This window comes from Cibotium barometz, chromosome 34, assembly GCF_041138505.1.
Source record: "Cibotium barometz isolate CiBa-2024 chromosome 34, ASM4113850v1, whole genome shotgun sequence".
NCBI lineage: Eukaryota > Viridiplantae > Streptophyta > Polypodiopsida > Cyatheales > Cibotiaceae > Cibotium > Cibotium barometz.
In genome coordinates this window covers 22,806,493-22,824,994 of record NC_141079.1, presented here as the reverse complement: position 1 = coordinate 22,824,994, position 18,502 = coordinate 22,806,493, and positions in this window count along the sequence as shown.

Below are 18,502 nucleotides of genomic sequence, written 5' to 3'. Positions count from 1 at the left end.
TAAAACAATATCTTTCTTCTATTTCAGAGGGGAATAATTACAAGAGCAGAAGGGGAGGTTCTTACACCTTTACACCTCAAAAGTTGGAGGGAGGAATCTTACATCCTACCCCACTTAAAAATGCGAGATGTGCTCATCTCGCAGGTGGAGTATACAGGTGGAGTATAATCTCTTTCATCTTCTTCTTCTTCAATTACTTCCAGTGTTACTACCTTGGAAGCGGACGGCCGATTTGGGAACATCTCTCTTTGACTTCCCCTATTCTAAGGCAGAGGTCTTGCATTACTTTGGATTCAAACTGAGGGTTGGTTAGAGGGCTACCTCTGGGATTTCCTTGATTTTGACGGAAAGGAACCTGATTACTCTGGAAGGAGGGAGCTGGAGTCTGGAATCTTGGTCCCTTATCTCCCCGCCCCGAAAACCTTAATTCAAAAGGAGTTGGGCAATCCATACTACGATGTCCAAATCCTTGACAGTTATAGCATTTCACTTCCTTGTTCAAGGGTGGAAATTCTGAAGCTAAATTCCAGGGGACTGAGTTTCCAGAAAAGGATCTTTCTCCCATTCTGAAACTTTCCATATTCTGAGCTTGACCTTGTTGTCTCTTAGGCGGTGGAAGGTTGGAATCACCTTCTGGAGCTAGAAATATTTTGAAAGATGATGGTGCTAGCTTCGGCGGACCTTGACATCAAAGGCCTTGGCAAAATCCTTCGCCATCCACATTGCTTCGGCCATGGAAACTGGCTTGGCATTCTTCACTAGGATATTCAAAGGTTCTTTCAGTCCCCAAATGAACCTGGCCATCAGTTGTTCTTCATCCAACGGTGGCGAGTACTTGAGGAGGAGAGCGGACGCTTGGTGATACACTTCAATAGTTCTTCTCCCCTTGGTTAACTCTAAGAATTCATTCATCTTAGTTTCCATAAAGCCGGGAGGACAGAATCTCGTCCTTAGGTAAATTTTTGGATGTTCCGATCCAGATGGTTTGTCTTACAGTGGTTTCTCCATGTCACTTTGGCTGTTTCTACTATCTTCAGCCTTGCAAGAGCCATTTTACTTTTCTTGTTGTACCCGGTGACATCAAAGTATTCTTCCATTGCTTCGATCCACTTCTCCACAGCCTCGCCCAAGTTTTCCCCTTCACCCTTGAAAGGTCCAGGCTGCGATCTATGAAGAATTTTATGAACATCAAGTCGAGCTCTTCCTCATCGAGTTGGGGGTTAACATTCCTACCACAACGACCTCGATCCATGATCCTATTAATACGAAAATTCTTGTTAAGTCCCTTTATTTATAATTCAAATTCGACTTTAGATCCAACTGATTCTGGGGTTCTTTAGATTGGTCAGCCCCCCACAGAATTATGAGATAAAGATCCCTTCTTAACAAAAGAATATACAGAACTCATTATCAGAGAATGATTCATTTATATTCACACAGTAATGGTACATCAGACCGAAAATTCCATCTAATCATTCCTCCACGGGAATTTCAATTATGTAAGTTTTCAATTTGTCATCCCTTAATTAGATCCACTAGGTCAAGGGTTAACAGCAGCGATCTGTCAGCACAATCCACTAATCTCATAGTGATTTGTTGAAGTCATAATCGTCATTCTAGTTACCAATACATCACTGGGATTTGTCCCATTCATCCTCATTGTGGCTTTGTTCAACTTATCTTCTTGTCAAGGGTTAACAGCAGCGATCTGTCAGCACAATCCACTAATCTCATAGTGATTTGTTGAAGTCATAATCGTCATTCTAGTTACCAATACATCACTGGGATTTGTCCCATTCATCCTCATTGTGGCTTTGTTTAACTTATCTTCTTTCAACCAGAATTCATCCTCATTGTGGCTTTGTTCAACTTATCTTCTTTCAACCAGAATTCAGGAATCATTATCTTTCAATTAGAATCCAGATCAACTCATCAATTCTCAACCATAATTCTAAAATCATATCAACCAGCATTCGAATTCATCATCTGGATAGAATTTTTGCTTATAATCTCAAGGTCTTAGATTTACTCGTATATATTGTCAGTAAAGAGCTGCACATATACCCACGATATATACGGGTAGTCACGGTCCTTGGAGTTATAAGGTAAAAACCATCATATCTAGGCCTCAAGCAAGTCAAGGATTCCATACAATTGCAGTACTTCCATCTGAAGACCCGATTACCAATTTATGAATTTTTATTTTGAATATCAATTTGTATGAATTTCATCACACAATTACAATCTTTTACTGGTACTTCATAAATTCTTGACATTTCTTGCTTCTCAGTTAATCCACTTTAGCCAATTCGCTCTGATACCAGCTGAAAGATCCCTGTCCCCTCCATGCAACGAAATCGGGGGTGCTAGCAGAGCGAAAGTAGCACTTCTTACGCAGGGCAAAGCCTCTCACTTGGGGCCTTGCCCACGGATATCCGAACAAGAGACTAATCCCTCGGTTCTTCCAAAACCGAACCCAAAAAAACCTCCCTCGCTCAGAAAGCACGGGTGATTCCTCCAGGATATTTTTATTCTAATGTAGTCAAGAGCCTTAACTAACCAAACTGATCCGACCGAACCTGTAAGTCACATGATCAGATCAAGGAAAAGACTTGCACTTGGATCATAGAGACCAACGCTTTTTTCCTCATCGAGAGGCACAGCCATTGATTCTTTTCCATAGAACAAGGACTATCTGAGATTTACTTCATCTATCGTACCATAACAGAATTGAGTCTCATTTTAGGGATCCATCAATAGAGCCTAACCCTGTCCAGTCCCATGGATTAGCCAACCGCCCAACCACTGCAGTGATAGGATCCATTTAGGAATTTGGTTATGTTTTATCCCGAGTACCAGGGAAAAGAGTTCCCACGCCCCCTAGCCGGCGCTTCAAGAAAACTTCAAGATAGTCACACCACTTACACACCCAATATGAAATTGCATGTTTCACAGATTCAGTCTTTAAAACAATCTTTTAATGAAACCATAGTATCATTGATCATAATCCTCCAAAATGTTGAGATTCAAGCTCGATGTCAGCTTGTGCTAGCTGTGCTATGTGCTGGCATGTTAGGTAGCAGCATGTGTGAGACATAAATGACCGCGTCTAGCTGGTCATAGTGTGTGGACATTAGCTCGGGTAAGTAGTGTGTGGACACAACTCATAGTGTGTCTTGTGTATTATGGATTATGGCTTTATGCATTGTGTGAGAAGGGAGATGTCTTCCCTCTATGGTTAGGGTTTGTAATATACATTAGGGTTTGCTCTTGTGTGTGTCTCCTCTCCCTCTACCTATTTTTCATCATGGTATCAGAGCCTAGTGCTCTCTATCAAGGTTTATGAGTGAGTGAGAGAAGAGGGAGAAGAAGCTATGAAGAAAAGCTATGAGGCTTACCATTGATGCTGTGAAGCTTGGAGCACACCGATTTCTATCAGATCTGAGAGCTTGGCCTATCGGGTAAGGTCTACTAAACACCCTTGAGCGGATTGCAGGTGATTCAAGCACAAACAAAGCAAATTAGGGTTGCCCAAAGCAAAAGAAAATTCTGGTTTTTTGCAAGTTTTCCATTGGAGCTTGGAAGCGTGATGTATGGTGAAAATAGATGCAAATCTGACAAAGAAACATGTATGTGACAAGGATGAATGTATTGGCAACTCATGTGCAAGCCCTACACTGATTTTGGAGCAAATATGATGCATTTAAGTGATTGAAAATCACTGGTTTTGAAGCTCTCACAAAACAGAGAAAAAGAGTCTGGTGGATGAAATTAACCCTAGTTTTTTGTAAAAATCATACAATTGATGGATTGTACACTTGCCTTGGAGTGTTAGGCATCTACACATGTGATCAATTGACACTTTAATTAGCCCAAAATCCCTCAAGAGGAGGCGGCGTAGCTCATACAGAGAAAACAGAGCAGATTTCACATAATTTTGATAAGTGGAGGCCAAATTCCACTTGTGTGATTGATAACTTCCAAAATTGGCTTAGCAATTGGTTGGTAAATACACTTGAGAAGGAGGCTACATGATTGGTTGGAGCAATTATGATCTATGGAGCTAGAAATGAGCTGATTAAACAGGTTGTCTACTGTCATTAGTGAAATAGAGTGTGATTAATCGACTAATTACTCTCTCATATTAAACAATTGGTCTAATTCCTTTTACATGGAGTTAGTGGACATCATTGCTAAGCTAATGAATGCCTGGTCTCTCAATTTGGACAAGCATTGAAGAAATTAGAGCAATTCTACCACTGGTTTTTTTGGTTTTTCTCAAAACAGAGAAGGGGGTTTGACAAAATTGGTATGTACACACCTTGGATGGTGTTGATATGCAACATTGAGCTTGTTTAGGTGTCAATGAAAGTTATCCACACTTGATTGAACCACTACATTGCAATTTGGAGCCTTGTAAAGTGCGTCAAAATAGGGTACCTTGGACTGCGTATGCAGTTCATTTTGGATGCATACAGTTTGATTTTCTACATCAAAAGTGAGGTTTGTTGACTACTTTGGAGTATCTGGAACACTCATTAGAGTGTGGTTGAGCTGAGGAAGGCTCTTTTACAGATTTGGACATGTGCGGAAGGTGCATTTACATTGAGCAAATATGTCGGATAATCTAGTACAAATTGTGGGTGAAAAATTGGATAGGAAGAACTTCCAAGCATGGAAGTACAGGATTAAAAGTTTTCTGAAGGGAAAAGGTTTTTGGAATCTTATTACAGGTGCGGAGCTAGACCCGGAACTACCCCGATAACCTACACAGCAGCAGGTTATAGCTCACAAGCAATGGTCAGAAAGAGCATACAAAGTTTTGCATTATCTGTCTATATGTATTTTGGATGCTATACTCATACATATACATGATGCTGAGAATCCCAAGGATGCATGGGATACATTGGTAAAGCTGTTTGATACAGACACAGAGATTCATAATGTGAAACGGAATAGAAGGAGCATCCATGATTATGTACATTGGTAAAGCTGTTTGATACAGACACAACAGATTCATAATGTGAAACGGAATAGAAGGAGCATCCATGATTATGTACAAGAGATAAAGAAGTATGCAGTGCATTGGCAACAATCAATGCCCCCATGCCTGATGATGATTTGGTAGACATTACCTTGCGTGGTCTTGGCAAGGACTATAAATCTTTTGATACATCCATCTCGGTTTGGAGTACAGGTTTACCATATTTTGATGAGTTGGTTTCACTCTTGCTTGTTGAGGAAATCAAACTCAGTGACTCCTTTCATGATGCATCTACTAGCCATGATGATAATGGCAGAAATCAGGCTTTCTAATCACAAAGAGGATTTAGAGGCAGGGGGAGATTTGCATCACGTGGCCGTGGTAATGGTCGTGGATGGCAGGACAGGTCACCACAACAGAATTTTCAGCCTACATATGGTGCTAGAGGTGGTCGTGGATATACACCTCAGAGAGACAGAGGTAATCCTCGTGGTAGAGGACGTTGGCAAGACCAACAAACATCTATGCAAAATGTGGAATGCCATTACTATGGGAAATTTGGTCATATGGCACGTGATTGTTTCCACAAACAAAATGACTTGAGAGGGGGTAGAGCACAACATGGTGGACATTATGCACAACATGGTGGAAATTATGCATCAAGCAGTAATGATGGCAGCGTAAATCACTTGTTTGCCATGAAACATGTTGTGGGATCTATGATGTAGAATGGTGAAAATGATGACAGTTGGTATATGGACTCTAGAGCATCAAACCATACGACTTGTCATGGTGAATGGTTTGAGCATATAAAGCCTATGGATGTGAAAGGCTATGTGAAGACAGGAGATGATACCCAACATGCCATTACACATGTTGGAAGTATACCATTGGTTATGCATAATGGTGAAACAAAGTCTATATGGCAGATGTCTTGTATGTGCCTTCTATTACAAAAAGTTTGGCCTCAATTGGTCAAATGGTGGAACAGGGTTTATAGGTTCGTTTCAATGAGCATGGTTACTTCGTTGAGGATTTCAAAAATGGATGTAGAGTCATTGCCAAAGGCAAGAAAGAAGGCAGGTTATTTAAGCTGGATGCTGGGATTCCTGAGTTGAAATCAGCCATGTTCTCTAAAAGCCAAAATGTGGTACAAGACATTGAAATGTGGCATAAAAGGATTGGGCATGTGAATATACAAAGGTTAAAGAACATGCAGGCAAGAGGCATTGTTAGTGGGCTGCCTAGATTCAAGTATGATGGGAACATGCATGTTTGTGATGCTTGTCAGTTTGGAAAAAAGGCGAGGTTGCCGTTTCCTAGAGAAGGCAACATGAGTAGTAGGCCACTTGAAATAGTTCATAGCGATGTATGGGGTCTTGCACAAAACCCATCCATTAAAGGCAGTTTATATTATGTGACATTCATTGATGATTTCAGCAGAATGACTTAGATTTACTTTCTCACAGAGAAAAGTGAAGTGTTGGGAAAGTTTATGGATTTCAAAGCTTTTGCAGAGAAGCAATATGGCTCTTGGTGGATAAAATGTTTGAGGACAGATGGAGGTGGTGAGAATACACCTCACATGCTTTTGAGCATTTCTTGAGAAAGCATGGCATAAGAAGGCAGTTAACTTGCAAGTATACACCTCAGCAAAATGGTGTTGTTGAGAGAAAGAATAGAGTCATTTGTGAAGTGGCCAGGGCGATGCTCAATGAAAAGAGCATGCCAGACTATTATTGGGCAGAAGCATGTGCCACTGCAATGTATATACTTAATAAGACACCCACAGCAGCCATACATGGAAGTACGCCAGAGATGCGGCTTAGGCCAGACATTGGACACCTCAAAGTGTTTGGTTGCATAGCTTATGTACATGTGCCTAACGAGAGAAGGAGGAAGTTGGGGATCCTAAGGCAGAGAAGTGTGTGTTTGTTAGATATGCACAGGATCGTAAGGCATACAAATGTTACAATCCACAAACTAGGCAAGTGGTTATCTCATGAGATGTGTTGTTTGATGAACTTGCTAGTTGGTACAAAGCAAAGGATGAGGGTGTCATTGATTCTCTTGATGCTGATGTGCATTATGAACTTGCCACAAGCAAGTTCTATCTCTATGTCTGGGCCAGCAGAGTCTGAGAGTAGCACTGTACGTCCATGGTCAGGATGCTTGAGACATGAGAGTCTGAGAGTAGCACTGTACGTCCATGGTCAGGACGCTTGAGACATGAGAGTGTGAGCACTGGTGGGAGTAGTGCTGTGGATAAAGGGAAGAAGAAAGTTGAAGGAATTGGAATTACAGGTTATGAGTCGTCAAGTTCAGAGAGTCTGGATGAGGAACTTGGAATACCAATTTTACGCACACCTGGTGCAAGGCAGGATAGATATGTGCCACCACATGCTAGAGTGACAGGTGTTCAGAGTGATCCGCATGCATTGCGGAGATCCCAAAGGGTCAGATATCCAGTTGACAGGTTGACATATCGTGATTTTGCAAGATCAAAGACCATGCAGGTACATGGTTAGTGCAACGCCAATATGCATTGGATATGTTGGCAAAATATGGCATGACAGGGTGTAAGCCAATGAGTACACCTTTGGAGCAGAATGTGAAGTTGCGAGCTAATTTTGGTGAAGAGTTGGATGATCCATCTATGTATAGAAAGATGGTTGGTAGTCTTATTTACATGACTATCACACGCCCGGATCTCAGTTATGCTGTGGGACTAGTAAGCCAATTTATGCAGAGCCCCAGAAAACCTCATTTGGATGCAGTGAGACGCATTATGCGATATGTAAAGACCACTGCACATTATGGTCTTCTTTATGAGCATGGTAAAGGCTTGGATATACATGGCTACACAGATGCAGATTGGGCAGGTAGCTCGTATGACAGAAGGTCTACTAGTGGTTATGCCTTTACACTTGGAAGTGCTATGGTGAGTTGGAGTAGCAAGAAGCAACCTACTGTTGCTTTCTAGTACAGAGGCTGAATATAGGGGTGCAGCCATTGCTACATGTGAAGGAGTATGGTTAAAGAATCTCTTGGCTAATTTGGGTGAGCCTATTGATGGCAAGGTTGTCATTCATTGTGACAACATGATCAGCATACAGTTGGCCAAGAATCTAGTTTTTCATGTGCAGACCAAACACATAGAGGTCCATTATCACTTTGTCAAAGAGAAAGTGCTAGATGGTACATTGGATCTACAGTATGTGAAGACTAAAGTGCAGGTGGCTGACATCTTTACAAAGCCACTTATTAGCAGGGAGAAGTTTGAGTACTTCCGTACTATGTTGGGATTACGTGGGATGACCTTGAGGGGGAGTGTTGAGAGCTTTGATAGCCCAACTCATCAACATCTTCATCTATGGCAGTACATCATGAGCTTGAGAGGGGCTGTTGAGATTCAAGCTCGATGTCAGCTTGTGCCAGCTGTGCTATGTGCTGGCATGTTAGGTAGCAGCATGTGTGAGACATAAATGACCGCGTCCAGCTGGTCATAGTGTGTGGACATTAGCTAGGGTAAGTAGTGTGTGGACACAACTCATAGTGTGTCTTGTGTATTATGAATTATGGCTTTATGCATTGTGTGAGAAGGGAGATGTCTTCCCTCTATGGTTAGGGTTTGCTCATGTGTGTGTCTCCTCTCCCTCTACCTGTTTTTCATCACAAAATATCCACGTTGAATTCTAGTTTCCAATCATTGTTTCATCCGTGTACCTATGGCATCATTGGCAACCAAAACACTCACCACTTGCTCACTCAGGGGCCCTTTCAATAGTTCCTAGCTCATAGTACTCGGAAATATATTCACTTATAAAAACCCAGATGGATTCTCCATTGAAGATCAGCAAGATCAACCAACAAGTCCATATAAAAGAGCCATGGACTCATCTGTTGTTGAGGACCAGCAAGGACAATCAACCAGATCCATGCCCGAGTTCAGAAAACAACTCTAACTCCTTGTTCCATTTTCTTCCTCGACACACGTGTGGGTATCTTTTGTGACCAAGAGCCCAAGCACTATATGGTCAGCACCCTCTAGGCTCCTTCTTCTTTGTAGGTCACCTAGCGCTTCACTCATTGGCTGCTTTCTTGGTCCCTCATCCACCGTACCGAAAGCTCACCATTTAAATCACAAATTGAGGTTGACCTTACGTGAGACGTCCTCCGTTGACTCTGCGTCAGCTGTTGCAACTTTATCACTTAGGTCTCTACGATCTCATTCACAAGATGGTCAAAATGCTTCCCCAACATTGTTGACATAAAATAGTCATTTAAAAACAGGTCATAAATACAGTTTCTAACCAACTCTCATCTTTCCACATTGTTCCACATCATTTCTCGTTATTCCACATTCTTCTACATCAATTCACATTGCTTAATCCACATCCAATCATATGTATTCCCATTGTCCTTCATCCATTCTCATCTAGTCACATCATATTACATCTCATCCATTCACATCTACCCATATCCATATCACATCACATCACATCCATTCACATTGCATCTCCTCCATTCACATCTATCCCGATTCACATCTCATCCATTCACATCTATCTCGATTCACATCACATCACATCTATCCCGATTCACATCACATTACATCACATCCATTTCACATCACATCACATCTCATCCATTCACATCTATTTACATCCATTCATATTTATTTACATCACATCACATGTCATCCATTCACATCTCATCGCATCCATTCACATCCATCTCATTCATTACATCCACATCACATCACATACATCCCATCCACATCTTATCACATACATCCCATCCACATTACATCACGTCCACATCTCATTCTCATCCATTTACATCACATCACTTCCTTTCACATATCATCACATCTCAATCTCATCTCATCACATTCACATCCACATCCATTTACATCACATCACATCCCATTCACATCTCTTCACATCCACATCCACATCCATTTACATCACATCACATCCCATCCACATCTCTTCACATCCACATCCATTTACATCACATCACATCCCATCCACATCTCATCACATCCACATCCATTTACATCACATCACATCCCATCCACATCCATTTACATCACATCACATCACATCCCATCCACATCTCTTCACATCCACATCCATTTACATCACATTCACATCTTATCACATCCTATCATATTGCATTCACACTGTGTTCTCATCTTATTCACATCTCATCTTATTCACATCGTATTCACATTTAGTAACATTTTCTACTTTCGATACCAATGGGACTTTTTCTAAATTTCTGCCAATTGCTTGGCCTAGTTAAAGGTACTTTTTCTCGATGGATATTTTCATATTCTTTCTCAAATTTCTCAAGTGAAATATATTCAATATTCTTCTTTTGAGTAAAAGATTCATGGGATTTACAAAAATCAATTCTACCCATATTTTCCAATAATGCTCAAAAGTCCACTTTTGATAAATACTCATAATTTGAATTATGCTAAAAATTTCTCTTTTTCCATTTAATTTCTTGGATCTCAAATATCATGGGAATTCATCTTTTTGCATTTAATTGATTGAATTCCAAATGTCATGGAAATTCCTCTTTTATCATAAAATTTTTTATCTAAAATTTCTCTTTTGTTTAATAAAAATATCCATTATTTTAAATATGTTAAGAATTCCACTTTTACCATTTAAATGATTGAATTCCAAATGTCATGGGAATTCCTCTTTTATCATTTAAAATTTTCTCATGCATAGAATAAATTTATCTAAAATTTCTTTTTAAATTCAAATAAAAATATCCATTAATTCAAATATGCCAAGAATTCCACTTTTACCATTTAAGTGATTGAATTCCAAATGTCATGGGAATTCCTCTTTTATCATTTAAAAATTTCTCATGCATAAAATAAATTTATCTAAAACTCCTCTTTAAATTCAAAAAAATATCCATTAATTCAAATATGCCAAGAATCCCACTTTTACCATTTAGATGATTGAATTCCAATTGTCATGGGAATTCCTCTTTTATCATTTAAATTTTCTCATGCATAAAATAAATTTATCTAAAATTTCTCTTTAAATTAAATATTCATTATTTTAATATACCAAAATTTCTCTTTTTCCATTTAATTACATGGATCTCCATTATCATGGGAATTCCTCTTTTTGCATAAAAATAAAAATACCAAAAATTTCTCTTTTCTTTAATTAATTATTTATGCATAAATACTAAAAATTAGTTTTCCATGAATTTGATGAAAATCATTCTTTTGGCATAGGATGTCCAATCCTAGAATATGGTAGGAAGTCCTCTTTTTATATTATGCATAAAAATGAGTTATGTATTAATTTCTAAAAATTTTACCATAGCTTTGCTTTGCTATTACTGATAATTTTCAATAATTCTAGAAAGAATAAGACTTTGTAATACAATTATGATAGAATAACTATCCTTAGACTTAAATCCAATTTATGGAATTAAATCATAAGTTTACCATAATTTTATTAGCATAAAAGCATAAAAAAACTATTTTCTTAACCTCTAGCTTAACAAGCTTAGAGATTGATTTTGAATTAAGAATTTATCAATGAGAAGCATTCATTTGCTTAAGAATTAGTCATAGGAATGACTATTCTTTTGGGGAGAGAGAGATATACATAAAAAGCATCCACTATTCTTTTGGAGAGAGAGATATATACATAAAAAGCATCCTAATTAAGCATAAAAACTATTCTTTTTTGTGATTAATCATTAGAATTCTTATAGAAAGCTTGATTTGCACTGAAAACAATTAATTTGAACATAAAAACTAACTTTTTTGTAATTAATCATTAGAATTCTTATAGAAAGCTTGATTTACACTGAAAACAATTAATTTGAAACTTCTCAAGCTTGAGAGGGGTTGAGAAGTGAAATCTTTTGAGAATATTAATGAAAACCATGAAATTACTTCTTACCTCTTGATTTGGCTTGCTTCTTTATCTTAGAAGGAAGCCCCCAACCAAACAATTTGTTTAGTATGTTGAGAAGAAAGCTCCAAGAATTGTTGAAGAGAGAGAGAAGCTCCAATCTCTCCAAAAGTAGAGGATTTTTAAGGGATAATAGAAAATATCATTATTTTAATGTAATACTGGCATGGTATAGTTCACAGATTTTTTTACAAAAGACTAAGGATCTATTTATAGGTGAGGGAGGCCACTAACCAAGTCCAACTGGGTTCTAGAATTTTCCAGGTTCAATTTGACTCAATTTGGACAAGATTTGGACCAGTTTGGCTCCATTTTTTATTTGGTTTGATCCAGGAGAGAGGAGAGATAAAAAAATCATAATTTTTTGAATTAAAAACTTATCTACATGTGTGAATTAGGCACCTACCTTACCTCTCCTTACCAAGGTGTCAAGAATGCATCATTAGTCCAAAATATCTAAATTTTTAGTAATATCTCATAGTTTTTAACGAACAAACCTTGTACTCAGTCAACTCTTCATCTTATGTGAGCATTTATTCATTTTTTGGTATTTTCTTTTATTCTTTAGATTTATCTCATCCCAACACTTGGATTAATCCAATTGGCCCATAGGAATCTTAATTGGACCATAATCGAGAAATTTCTAAAAATCTAGACCCTTAGGCTAAGGTCCCTTATATCATTTTTAATTGATTCCTAATGCACATTGCAAAGTTCTTTTTGAACTTTTGTTTCAAGGGAATCCATTTTAGACACTAGGAAGATTTTTATATATAAAGATATCTTAATTTAGGATTATCTCTCTCTAGACTTTTTTCTCTCTCTAGGCCAAAACAGGGTAAAACAAGATCTTCCTTCTATTTCAAAGAGGGGTTGTGATGTTGTTTCAGTTGTATGTATGAAAAACTCAGATATTAAGCAAGCTTAAGTTATTTCATTTACCTTTTTGTTGTTCAAAATAAATGAGAAGCTTCCTGAAACATTGCCTACTTTCTCCAGGAGCACATCATGATGCAATTGTGTAAGTGTGCAGCACTTTCTAAGCAATATAACACCTAACACCAATCCATCTTTGTAAACCTTAATATCAACCAATTCATTATCATCAGAGTTTAGGTCTTGATCCATTGGGACCAATTGATTTTAAATAAGCTGACTTGTATGCATAAAAGATATTTTTTTTATATTAAAAGAGTGATTTTCATCATAAATGATTTGTATGCATAAATATATGCATAAAAGATAATTTTTTATATTAAAAGTGTGATTTTCATCATAAACAATTTTTATGCATAAATGGATGCATAAAAGAAATTCTTTTATATTAAAAAAGTGATTTTCATCATAAATGATTTGTATGCATAAACATATACATAAAAGATTTTTTATATTAAAAGTGTGATTTTCATCATAAATGATTTTATGCATAAATAGATGCATAGAGAATTTTATTTTTATTCCAAAAGAGTTATTCTTATCAATTTTGATTTTATGCATAATAGAAAGATGCATAAAAGATTTATTTTTATTTTGAAAGTATTATTTTTATTGAAATTGAATTTATGCATAGATAGATGCATAAAAGATTTATTTTTCTTTTGAAAGTGTTATTCTCATTAAAATGGAATTTATGTATAGAAAAATGCGTAAAAGGTTTATTTTTAATTCGAAAGTGTTATTTTCCTTAAAATTGAATTTATGCATAAATAGATACATAAAAGGATTTTTATAAAAGTGTTATTCCTACTAAAGTTGTCTTTATGCCTAATTAGATGCGTAAAGAATCTTTATATAAAAAAATTAGAATTCTCTTACATTCCATAAATAGATGTGATAGGAATCAGATAGATGTAAATGGATGGATGGAAGTGATATGAATCAGATAAATGAAAATGGATGTATGGATGTGGATGTAGATATGGATGTATGGATGTGGATGTGGATGTATGGATGTGGATATGGATGTGTATGTATGAATGCGGATGTGGAATTGGATGTATAAATGTGGATGTAGATATGGATGTATGGATGCGGATGTGGAATTGGATGTATAAATGTGGATGTATGAATGGATGTATGGATGTGGATGTAGATATGGATGTATGAATGTGGATGTGGATGTATGGATGTGGATATGGATGTGTATGTATGAATGCAGATGTGGAATTGGATGTATAAATGTGGATGTGAAAATGGATGTATGGATGTGGATGTGGAGATGGATATATGGATGTGGATGTGGAAATGGATGTATATATGTGAATGTGGATGTGTGGATGTATGAATGGATGTGGAAATGGATGTATGGATGTGGATGTAGATATGGATGTATGAATGTGGATGTGGATGTATGGATGTGGATATGGATGTGTATGTATGAATGCGGATGTGGAATTGGATGTATACATGTGGATGTGAAAATGGATGTATGGATGTGGATGTGGATGTGGATGTGGAAGTGGAAGTGGATGTGGAAGTGTGGATGTATGGATGTGGATGTGGATGTGAAAATGGATGTATGGATGTGGATGTGGAAGTATGAATGTGGATGTGTGGATGTATGAATGTAGATGTGGATGTGGAAGTATGAATGTGGATGCGGATGTATGAATGTGAATGGGGATGTACATGTATGAATGTGAATGGGGATGTACATGTATGAATGTGGATGTGGATGTATGGATGTGGATATGGATATGTATGTATGAATGTGGATGTGGAAGTGGATGTATGGATGTGGATGTACGAATGTGGATGTGTATGTGGAATAATGAATGCGAATGTGTATGTGAAATGATGTGACATCGATATGAGTGAATAGATGAGATGTGATGGCATGTGAATTGGGATGTGAATAAATGATATGTGATGTAATTGAATCTGATGTGATGAGATGGAAAATGATGTGATTGGATGAGAATGAGTACACATATGAATGGAATGTGGAATAAGTAATGTGGACTGATGAGGAGGGATAATGTGGAAAGACGAGAGTTCATTATAGAAATTGAATTTGTGACCTGTTTGTAAATGACTGTTTTATGTCAAGAATGCTGGGGAAGCATTTTGATCATCTGGTGAATAAGGTCGTGGAGACCTAACTGATAAAGTTGCAACAGCTGACGGAGAGTCAACGAAGGACGTCTCGCGTAACAAGGTCGGCCGAGGTCTTGACTAGCCTCGGTTTGATTAAAATGGTGAGCTTCCAGTACAGTGGATGAGGGACCAAGGAAGCGGCCTATGAGTGAAGCGCTAGGTGACCTGCGAAGGATCCTAGAAGGTGCTGAACATACGGTGCTCGGGCTCTGGGTTGTCGAAGATACCCACAAGTACATCGGGGAAGATATTGGAACAAGGAGTAAGAATTGTTTTCTGAATTCGGGTGTGGATCTGGTTGATTGACCTTGCTGGTCCTCAACGGATGAGTCCATGACTCTTTTATATGGATCTATTCGTTGATCATGCTGATCTTCCATGGAGATTCCATTTTGTTATGTGAATATATTGCCGGTTACTATGAGCTAGGAACTATCGAAAAGGCCCCTGAGTGAATAGGTGGTGAGCGTTCTAGTTGCCAATGATGCCCTATGTACACCGATGAAGGAATGATTGGAAATAAGGATTCAACCAGAGATTTTGAGGATTGGGTGTGTAAGTGGTGTGGCTAGTTTTATGTTTGCATGAAAATCAGCGACACAATGGTTTCATTAAAGGATTGTTTTAAAGATAGCTGATGCTGAGAGAAAGGCAATTTTATATTGGGTGTGTAAGTGGTGTGACTAGTTTTATGTTTGCATGAAAATCTGGCTAGGGAGCCTAGGAACTCTTTTCCCTGGTACCTGGGACAAAACCTAACCAAATTCCTAATTGGATCCCATAACTACAGTGGTCTAACCCATGGGGCTGGATGGGGTTAGGCTGGACTGATGGATCCGTAAATCGAAACTCAATTTCTGTTTAGTTCGATAGATGAAGTAAATTTCAGACAAAAATTGTTCTATGGAAAAGAATCAACGGTTGTGCCTCTCAATGAGGAAAAAAGCATTGGTCTCTATGATCCAAGTACATTCTTTTTCCCTGATCTGACTATGGGACTTACGGGTTCGGTCAGATGAGCTCAGTTAGTTAAGGCTTTTGACTATGTTAGGGAAAAGTTATCCTGGTGGAATCGCCCGTGCTTTCCAGGCAAAGGAAGTTTTTTCGGGTTCAAAAAACCGATGGATAAGTCTCTTGTCTGGATATCCGTGGGCGAGGCCCCGAGTGTGGGACCCTGCCCCACGCAAGAAGTGCTACTTCCGCTGCTAGTACCCCTGAACTTGTTGCGCGGTGGGGACAGGGATCTCACAGTTGGTATCAGAGCCATTTGGCTAATGAGGATCAACCGAGAAGCCAAATATGTCAAAAATTTATCGAGAAGCAGCTCGACTTGGATGTTCGTAAAACTCTTCATAGTTCACAGCCTGGTCCCTTCAAGGGTGAAGGGGAACAGTTAGGTGAAGTTGTAGAAAAGTGGATTGAGGCCATGGAGGAATATTTTGAGATGTAACTGGCTACAATGAGAGAAGCAAGATGGCTCTCGCCAGGTTAAAGATTGTGGAAACGGCTAAGATTGCGTGGAGGAATCACTGCGAGACAAACCGTCTCGACCAAAATACCCAAACTTGGACCGATCTCAAGGCTTACCTCAGAAAGAGGTTTTGTCCCCCAAGCTTTCTTGAAACTAAGATGAATGAGTTCTTGGAACTAAAGTAAGAAAACCAGACAATTGAAGAGTACCATCAGGCTTTTGCCCTTCTCCTTAAATATTCCCCTCAATTGGATGAAGAGCAGCTGATGGCCAGGTTCATTCGGGGAATGAACAAGCCATTGGATACTTTAGTCAAGAATGCCAAATCTATCTCAATGGCCGAAGCAGTAAGAATGGTGAAGGATTTCGCCAAAGCCTTTGATGTCAAAGTCCCACCAAAGCTAGCACCATCACCTTTCAAAAGGTTTTTATTCCCAGAAGGTGATTCCAACCTTGCCTAAGAGATATTAGGGTCAAACCTAGGATATGGGAAGTTCCAAAATGGAAGAAATGTCCTTTTCCCGAAACTCAATCCCCTGGAATTCAACTTCAAAAGTTCCACCCTTGAACAAGAGAGTGAAATGCTATAACTGTCAAGGATTTGGACATCGCAGTATGGATTGCCCAACTCCTTTTGGATCAAGGTTTTCAGGGCAGGAAAATCAGGGATCAAGATTCCAGACTCCAGCCCCTTCCTTCTTCCAGAGTAATCAGGGTTCTATCCGCCAAAATCAGGGAAATCTCAGAGGTAGACCCTCTATCCAACCGGCAGTTTCAATCCAAAGTAATGCAAGACCTCCACCTCAGAATAGGGAAAGTCAAAGAGAGTTGTTCCCAAATCGGCCGTCCAATTCCAAGGCAGTAACGCTGGAAGTGATTGAAGAAGAAGAAGAAGATGAAAGAGATCATACTCCACCTGCGAGATAAGGACATCTCGAGTTTTAATCCCTCTTTAGAAATATAAAAGATCTTGTTTCTACCTATTTTGGTCTAGAGAGAGAAAATATTCTAGAGAGAGGTTATTCAGATTTTGGATATTTTTGGATGGAAAAATATCTCTTTATATTTAAATAAGTTCCCCCGAAACAGAAGTTCAAAAAGATTTTCAGAAGATGCATTCGAAATAAATTATAATCTGTTCAAGAGGCCTTATCCTAGGGGTCAAGATTTTTTTGAAATTTTAAATTAAGGTTCCTATGGACCAATAAGATTCATCCAAATGTAGGGAAGAGATAAATAGAAGAATAAAAGGGAAATCCTCCAAAAATGAGTAAATACTCACATAAGATGAAGCGTTGACTAAGGACAAGGTTAATAGTTAAAAAAGAGAGATATTTAGAAGAAATGATGCATTTTTGACACCTCAGTATGGGGGAATTTCCCTCATGAAGGAGGCACCTATTTCACATGTGTGGGAGAGTTTTAAACTCCCAAATAATGAGATATTTTTATCTCTCCTCTCTCCTGTTTCAACTAGATCCAAAAAGTGAGCTAAACTGACCTAAAAATGATCAAAAATTGACCAAACTGATCTGGAAAATTCTAGAATCAGTTTACTTGGTTAGAGGCTCACTTTTTCCTATAAATAGAAGCCTTCCCCTTTAGTATTTTTGCACTATTACCCTGCTTCTCCCAAGAGCCAAAAACTGTGAATTTACTCATAATTCATTAGTTTTTGACCTTCCCTCTTCTAAAGATTGGTGGCCACTCTTGTTTCAAACAGGAGTAGATCCCTCAAACCATTAAGCCAAAGGAAAGCTCTCAAATTCCTTTGTAAGTTGGAGATTCTTCTCTTTTCTATTCATTTTATGGTTCTTTATGATTTTTGTCTTCTCTAAAATGAATATGATGTTATACCTCATTTTGAAAAAAAGGCATTCCCCTCTCGTCTTTAGTAAATCCAACCATTCTTTATCCTAGATGTTAGATGGGAGTACCGCAATTGTATGGAATCCCTGACTTGCTTGAGACTTAGACATGATGGTA